This window comes from Berghia stephanieae, chromosome 5 (genome assembly GCF_034508935.2).
Source record: "Berghia stephanieae isolate SIO BIC M18660-M18661 chromosome 5, UCSD_Bste_1.3, whole genome shotgun sequence".
NCBI classification, from domain to species: Eukaryota; Metazoa; Mollusca; class Gastropoda; order Nudibranchia; family Aeolidiidae; genus Berghia; species Berghia stephanieae.
This window is the reverse complement of record NC_088364.1, coordinates 241520-249089: the sequence shown is the minus strand read 5'-3', so window position 1 is coordinate 249089 and position 7570 is coordinate 241520. Positions and strand designations below refer to the sequence as shown.

The 7570-nt window shown below is 40.5% G+C and overlaps 1 long non-coding RNA gene across 1 annotated transcript; it reads left to right on the top strand.

Moving 5' to 3' along the window:
- Positions 1–374: 374 nt before the first annotated feature.
- On the top strand, positions 375–1928 carry LOC144974041 (uncharacterized). Its single transcript, XR_013645633.1, has 3 exons — positions 375–569; positions 884–1067; positions 1391–1928. It is a non-coding gene; the product is annotated as an uncharacterized LOC144974041 (long non-coding RNA).
- The last annotated feature ends 5642 nt before the right edge of the window (positions 1929–7570 follow it).

The following is a 7570-nucleotide window of genomic DNA, read 5'->3' as shown; positions in this document are numbered from 1 at the left end:
AGCTGCAGAGGTTCTACTAAATTCATAGTGTGCCCTTCATAAAGCTACGACAATCACTGTGTTCGGATATCACATTTTACTTCATTCCACATTATTCTCGTTGGTTTGGTGGATTTTATGAACGACTCAACTCTAGTATCGAAACAGATAACAAAGAATAATAAGGGAAATTTTCGGGACATTCGAATGAGTTCGAGGAAACTGTGTGCTCGAGGAGTCCGTGCTGGATTGTAAGTAAATAAATAATAATGATAAGAAGAATAAGAATTAAATAGATAAACGAATGAATGAATTAAAAATTAAATAAATAAATAAATAAATAAATTATTTAAAGTGTGCATCATTAACAATAAAAACCAAATCTATTCAAACGAGACCGTAGGGTAAGAAACTTGATCTAGACATAAAAGGCATAAGTTTAGATTATTCATTTGGTTGATGGAAAAGAAACAGAAGATGGATAGCTAATGCCCTGCAACATTGAATTGAAGGATGGTCGAAGATGGAAGTTTTCATTCAACCTTTTACCTAGATGGTACGACAAAGTGTATATTATTCAAATCTGTAAGGTGTCACATAGGAAAGGGGTTCCAGTGTTTTCAATAAGGTAGCTCCATGTCATATAGGAAAGGGGTTCCAGTGCTTTCAATAAGGTAGCTCCATCTCATATAGAAAAGGGGTTCCAGTGCCTTCAATAAGGTAGCTCCATGTCACATACGAAAGGGGTTCCAGTGTTTTCAATAAGGTAGCTCCATGTCATATAGGAAAGGGGTTCCAGTACCTTCAATAAGGTAGCTCCATGTCACATAGGAAAGGGGTTCCAGTGCCTTCAATAAGGTAGCTCCATGTCATATAGGAAAGGGGTTCCAGTGCTTTCAATAAGGTAGCTCCATGTCACATAGGAAAGGGGTTCCAGTGCTTTCAATAAGGTAGCTCCATGTCACATAGGAAAGGGGTTCCAGTGCTTTCAATAAGGTAGCTCCATGTCACATAAGAAAGGGGTTCCAGTGCTTTCAATAAGGTAGCTCCATGTCAGATAGGAAAGGGGTTCCAGTGCTTTCAATAAGGTAGCTCCATGTCACATACGAAAGGGCTTCCAGTGCTTTCAATAAGGTAGCTCCATGTCACATAGGAAAGGGGTTCCACTGCCTTCAATAAGGTAGCTCCATGTCACATAGGAAAGGGGTTCCAGTGCTTTCAATAAGGTAGCTCCATCTCACATACGAAAGGGGTTCCAGTGCTTTCAATAAGGTAGCTCCATGTCATATAGGAAAGGGGTTCCAGTGCTTTCAATAAGGTAGCTCCATGTCACATAGGAAAGGGGTTCCAGTGCTTTCAATAAGGTAGCTCCATGTCATATAGGAAAATGGGTTCCAGTGCCTTCAATAAGGTAGCTCCATGTCACATACGAAAGGGGTTCCAGTGCTTTCAATAAGGTAGCTCCATGTCATATAGGAAAGGGGTTCCAGTACTTTCAATAAGGTAGCTCCATGTCACATAGGAAAGGGGTTCCAGTGCTTTCAATAAGGTAGCTCCATGTCACATAGGAAAGGGGTTCCAGTGCTTTCAATAAGGTAGCTCCATGTCATATAGGAAAGGGGTTCCAGTGCTTTCAATAAGGTAGCTCCATGTCAGATAGGAAAGGGGTTCCAGTGCTTTCAATAAGGTAGCTCCATGTCACATACGAAAGGGCTTCCAGTGCTTTCAATAAGGTAGCTCCATGTCACATAGGAAAGGGGTTCCACTGCCTTCAATAAGGTAGCTCCATGTCACATAGGAAAGGGGTTCCAGTGCTTTCAATAAGGTAGCTCCATCTCACATACGAAAGGGGTTCCAGTGCTTTCAATAAGGTAGCTCCATGTCATATAGGAAAGGGGTTCCAGTGTTTTCAATAAGGTAGCTCCATGTCACATAGGAAAGGGGTTCCAGTGCTTTAAATAAGGTAGCTCCATGTCATATAGGAAAATGGGTTCCAGTGCCTTCAATAAGGTAGCTCCATGTCACATACGAAAGGGGTTCCAGTGCTTTCAATAAGGTAGCTCCATGTCATATAGGAAGGGGGTTCCAGTACTTTCAATAAGGTAGCTCCATGTCACATACGAAAGGGGTTCCAGTGCTTTCAATAAGGTAGCTCCATGTCATATAGGAAAGGGGTTCCAGTGCTTTCAATAAGGTAGCTCCATGTCACATAGGAAAGGGGTTCCAGTGCTTTCAATAAGGTAGCTCCATGTCACATAAGAAAGGGGTTCCAGTGCTTTCAATAAGGTAGCTCCATGTCACATAGGAAAGGGGTTCCAGTGCTTTCAATAAGGTAGCTCCATGTCACATAAGAAAGGGGTTCCAGTGCTTTCAATAAGGTAGCTCCATGTCACATAGGAAAGGGGTTCCACTGCCTTCAATAAGGTAGCTTCATGTCACATAGGAAAGGGGTTCCAGTACCTTCAATAAGGTAGCTCCATCTCACATACGAAAGGGGTTCCAGTGCTTTCAATAAGGTAGCTCCATCTCATATAGAAAAGGGGTTCCAGTGCCTTCAATAAGGTAGCTCCATGTCACATACGAAAGGGGTTCCAGTGTTTTCAATAAGGTAGCTCCATGTCATATAGGAAAGGGGTTCCAGTACCTTCAATAAGGTAGCTCCATGTCACATAGGAAAGGGGTTCCAGTGCCTTCAATAAGGTAGCTCCATGTCATATAGGAAAGGGGTTCCAGTGCTTTCAATAAGGTAGCTCCATGTCACATAGGAAAGGGGTTCCAGTGCTTTCAATAAGGTAGCTCCATGTCACATAGGAAAGGGGTTCCAGTGCTTTCAATAAGGTAGCTCCATGTCACATAAGAAAGGGGTTCCAGTGCTTTCAATAAGGTAGCTCCATGTCAGATAGGAAAGGGGTTCCAGTGCTTTCAATAAGGTAGCTCCATGTCACATACGAAAGGGCTTCCAGTGCTTTCAATAAGGTAGCTCCATGTCACATAGGAAAGGGGTTCCACTGCCTTCAATAAGGTAGCTCCATGTCACATAGGAAAGGGGTTCCAGTGCTTTCAATAAGGTAGCTCCATCTCACATACGAAAGGGGTTCCAGTGCTTTCAATAAGGTAGCTCCATGTCATATAGGAAAGGGGTTCCAGTGCTTTCAATAAGGTAGCTCCATGTCACATAGGAAAGGGGTTCCAGTGCTTTCAATAAGGTAGCTCCATGTCATATAGGAAAATGGGTTCCAGTGCCTTCAATAAGGTAGCTCCATGTCACATACGAAAGGGGTTCCAGTGCTTTCAATAAGGTAGCTCCATGTCATATAGGAAAGGGGTTCCAGTACTTTCAATAAGGTAGCTCCATGTCACATAGGAAAGGGGTTCCAGTGCTTTCAATAAGGTAGCTCCATGTCACATAGGAAAGGGGTTCCAGTGCTTTCAATAAGGTAGCTCCATGTCATATAGGAAAGGGGTTCCAGTGCTTTCAATAAGGTAGCTCCATGTCAGATAGGAAAGGGGTTCCAGTGCTTTCAATAAGGTAGCTCCATGTCACATACGAAAGGGCTTCCAGTGCTTTCAATAAGGTAGCTCCATGTCACATAGGAAAGGGTTCCACTGCCTTCAATAAGGTAGCTCCATGTCACATAGGAAAGGGGTTCCAGTGCTTTCAATAAGGTAGCTCCATCTCACATACGAAAGGGGTTCCAGTGCTTTCAATAAGGTAGCTCCATGTCATATAGGAAAGGGTTCCAGTGTTTTCAATAAGGTAGCTCCATGTCACATAGGAAAGGGTTCCAGTGCTTTAAAAAGGTAGCTCCATGTCATATAGGAAAATGGGTTCCAGTGCCTTCAATAAGGTAGCTCCATGTCACATACGAAAGGGGTTCCAGTGCTTTCAATAAGGTAGCTCCATGTCATATAGGAAGGGGGTTCCAGTACTTTCAATAAGGTAGCTCCATGTCACATAGGAAAGGGGTTCCAGTGCTTTCAATAAGGTAGCTCCATGTCACATAGGAAAGGGGTTCCAGTGCTTTCAATAAGGTAGCTCCATGTCACATAGGAAAGGGGTTCCAGTGCCTTCAATAAGGTAGCTCCATGTCACATACGAAAGGGGTTCCAGTGCTTTCAATAAGGTAGCTCCATGTCATATAGGAAAGGGGTTCCAGTGCTTTCAATAAGGTAGCTCCATGTCACATAGGAAAGGGGTTCCAGTGCTTTCAATAAGGTAGCTCCATGTCACATAAGAAAGGGGTTCCAGTGCTTTCAATAAGGTAGCTCCATGTCACATAGGAAAGGGGTTCCAGTGCTTTCAATAAGGTAGCTCCATGTCACATAAGAAAGGGGTTCCAGTGCTTTCAATAAGGTAGCTCCATGTCACATAGGAAAGGGGTTCCACTGCCTTCAATAAGGTAGCTTCATGTCACATAGGAAAGGGGTTCCAGTGCTTTCAATAAGGTAGCTCCATCTCACATACCCAAAGGGTTCCAGTGCTTTCAATAAGGTAGCTCCATGTCATATAGGAAAGGGGTTCCAGTGCTTTCAATAAGGTAGCTCCATGTCACATAGGAAAGGGGTTCCAGTGCTTTCAATAAGGTAGCTCCATGTCATATAGGAAAATGGGTTCCAGTGCCTTCAATAAGGTAGCTCCATGTCACATACGAAAGGGGTTCCAGTGCTTTCAATAAGGTAGCTCCATGTCATATAGGAAAGGGGTTCCAGTACTTTCAATAAGGTAGCTCCATGTCACATAGGAAAGGGGTTCCAATGCTTTCAATAAGGTAGCTCCATGTCACATAGGAAAGGGGTTCCAGTGCTTTCAATAAGGTAGCTCCATGTCACATAGGAAAGGGGTTCCAGTGCCTTCAATAAGGTAGCTCCATGTCACATACGAAAGGGGTTCCAGTGCTTTCAATAAGGTAGCTCCATGTCATATAGGAAAGGGGTTCCAGTGCTTTCAATAAGGTAGCTCCATGTCATATAGGAAAGGGGTTCCAGTGCTTTCAATAAGGTAGCTCCATGTCACATAGGAAAGGGTCCCAGTGCTTTCAATAAGGTAGCTCTATATATATATATATATATATATATATATATATATATATATATATATATATATATATATATATATATATATATATACAGCGGCGTGGCGTATTGACGGCATATGGTGGTGCCATGATTAGAAGAAGAAAAAAAATTCTAAAACAGTGAACACGGTCAAAAGGAGAGAGCACATGTTAAAAACTCTCTTTTTTGGAAGGGTGGGGGGAGGGTCGATGGTTTATACGAGTGGACAAAACTCACAAAAACAAATAATTCATGAAAACAACAAACCACAACACTGAGATACAAGTCCCGTATGAAAAGGTCTTTGTAATTATTCTTTGTCAACCATTTAAAGGATTGGATTTGGTAGATAAAGCAATCAATATGTGATAAATGTAAATCAAAAGAGAAAAAAAAACCTCTGACAGAAATTACTTACTTTTAGTACTTGTAAAGAAAATCTGCACGACGATGTTTCATCTCTGCAAATCTTTTTATAATGTGTTTATTGAAATCTGGAATGGCATCTATTTCAGCTTTGTGAATACGATTCAGTAGTCTGATGTCACGCGCCCGGCAACGGCGGCCATCTTGGTTCTAAACAAAGAAAATCATTACTTTTTATTCTTCATGCTAGCTAGAACTTTTCGTCCCCTTTTCGTATGTCTTGTGATCAGAATGTGTAAAAGTCAAAACATGATCAAATTTATGGGGTTTTTTTCCTCTGGAAACGCTTTTATGCTCGCCGGAGAAATATTTCATACGGGCGCCGCCATTGTTCCGATAGTTTAGAGCCAGTGTTACTAAGTTACCATGCGTCATTAGGAAGGAAGTGACGTTACGACTACTGAATCCTATTGACAGAATCATTAACGAATTTAACCGCTCCTGTTTCATTGAATTTCGCAAGAAAGTTTTCACTCTTTTAAGGGTGCTAAAACAACGTTCAGGAGGCCAAGAAATACGATGGAAGTCGTTAAGGTCACTATAGCCTATAGATGTCCATGATTTGTCAGTGTTTGTTGTATCTGTAAAAAGTAGTCAATAAAAACAAAAGAAACGTTTTTTTTTTCTAAACTAACTGTGAGCCATTCATGCCTGTCATACCATGTCACTGAAAAAGAGCGTTTTCGAGATTTCCACACCTGTGTCAATTCAAAATCAGTTGGTTGGTGAGGAACTAGTCTTTTTATTTCTAATTTGTCATCTAGTGTCAATCTCCCAAACGGTCGGTGAAGTAAAGAGTCAACTTGATTCATTGCAATTCATTGTTTAACAAAACAAAACTTCAAAGTATATATCAAATAATGGAAATAAATGGAATACGATTAATGATTGCACAAATAAAAGGTAGATTCAGATCTTAAAGCATCACAAAGAAAAAATCACTCCACTTAAGTACTTAAAAAATCTAAAAACACACCAAAAGACCAAAAGTATAACTGTTGACAATCTTCGCTTTCTTTCTCTGACTGACACAAATACACACGCACAAACACACACACACACACACACACACAAATAAACACTCATACACACGTAACCATCAACTTGGCACAACGAGCAAGAAAAATGTTGGTAAATTCGTCCACAATGCTTCGTTGCAAAGAATTACTTTATTCAATAATCGTGAAAAAGAGGTGAGGGGGGAGGGGGGGGGGGGGGGTTGATATGTCATATTTTAAAGTTTTATGTTGTTTTTCTTTGCTGCTTACAAATAAACTTGACAATGATCAGTGTTTTTGACAGTTAATGTAATATTTTGGATGGCCGAAGTTACCCTAATTTGGCACAGCCCCCCAGTCCAACGGTGGAGCTCTCAGATCCTGGCACAAGTCGAGGGGTTTTCCGCTATTTGAAGATAGTATAATTCGACCTAGTTTCTCGCTCAATCAGCTGTAGCGATACTAATGGATAGAGCATTAACTGGAGCTCGGATTGCTTTGCACCACTGTGTTGATTTTGTCACTAATTCGCGCAGCGATGTCACCAAACACACGAGTCGGCGCAGTGCGTGATTCGGAATCTTATAGAGTGGAGACTAAAAAGGCAGTATGTTGGCGAGTTGGCGAAAGACAGTGGAGTTAAAATCTCTCAGTTTTATTTTCAATTAAATTATGCTGTTAATGATTTTTTTTAAAAGATTGGTGCGGTGCCTGGCACCATTCGATCCAATGGCCCCTCGCCACTGTATATATATATATATATATATATATATATATATATATATATATATATATATATATATATATATATATATATATAATATATATATATATATATATATATATATATATATATATATATATATATATATAAGGCTATATAATATGTTGAACGTGATCTTATAATAATATAATGTTAATGAGGTAACTCCTACTTTACTTTGCTCATTTTGTTTATTCTAGTGATTCTGTCCCTTAGACCGTTATACGCTGATTGATACATCGTTTCGTTTCTCATTGATCCATTATTTTTTAAATTGTGCTTATGAAGTCTCGCTCGGCGCATAGTTGACCCCATGGAAATGGCACTTTACTCACTTTCTCTCACCGTA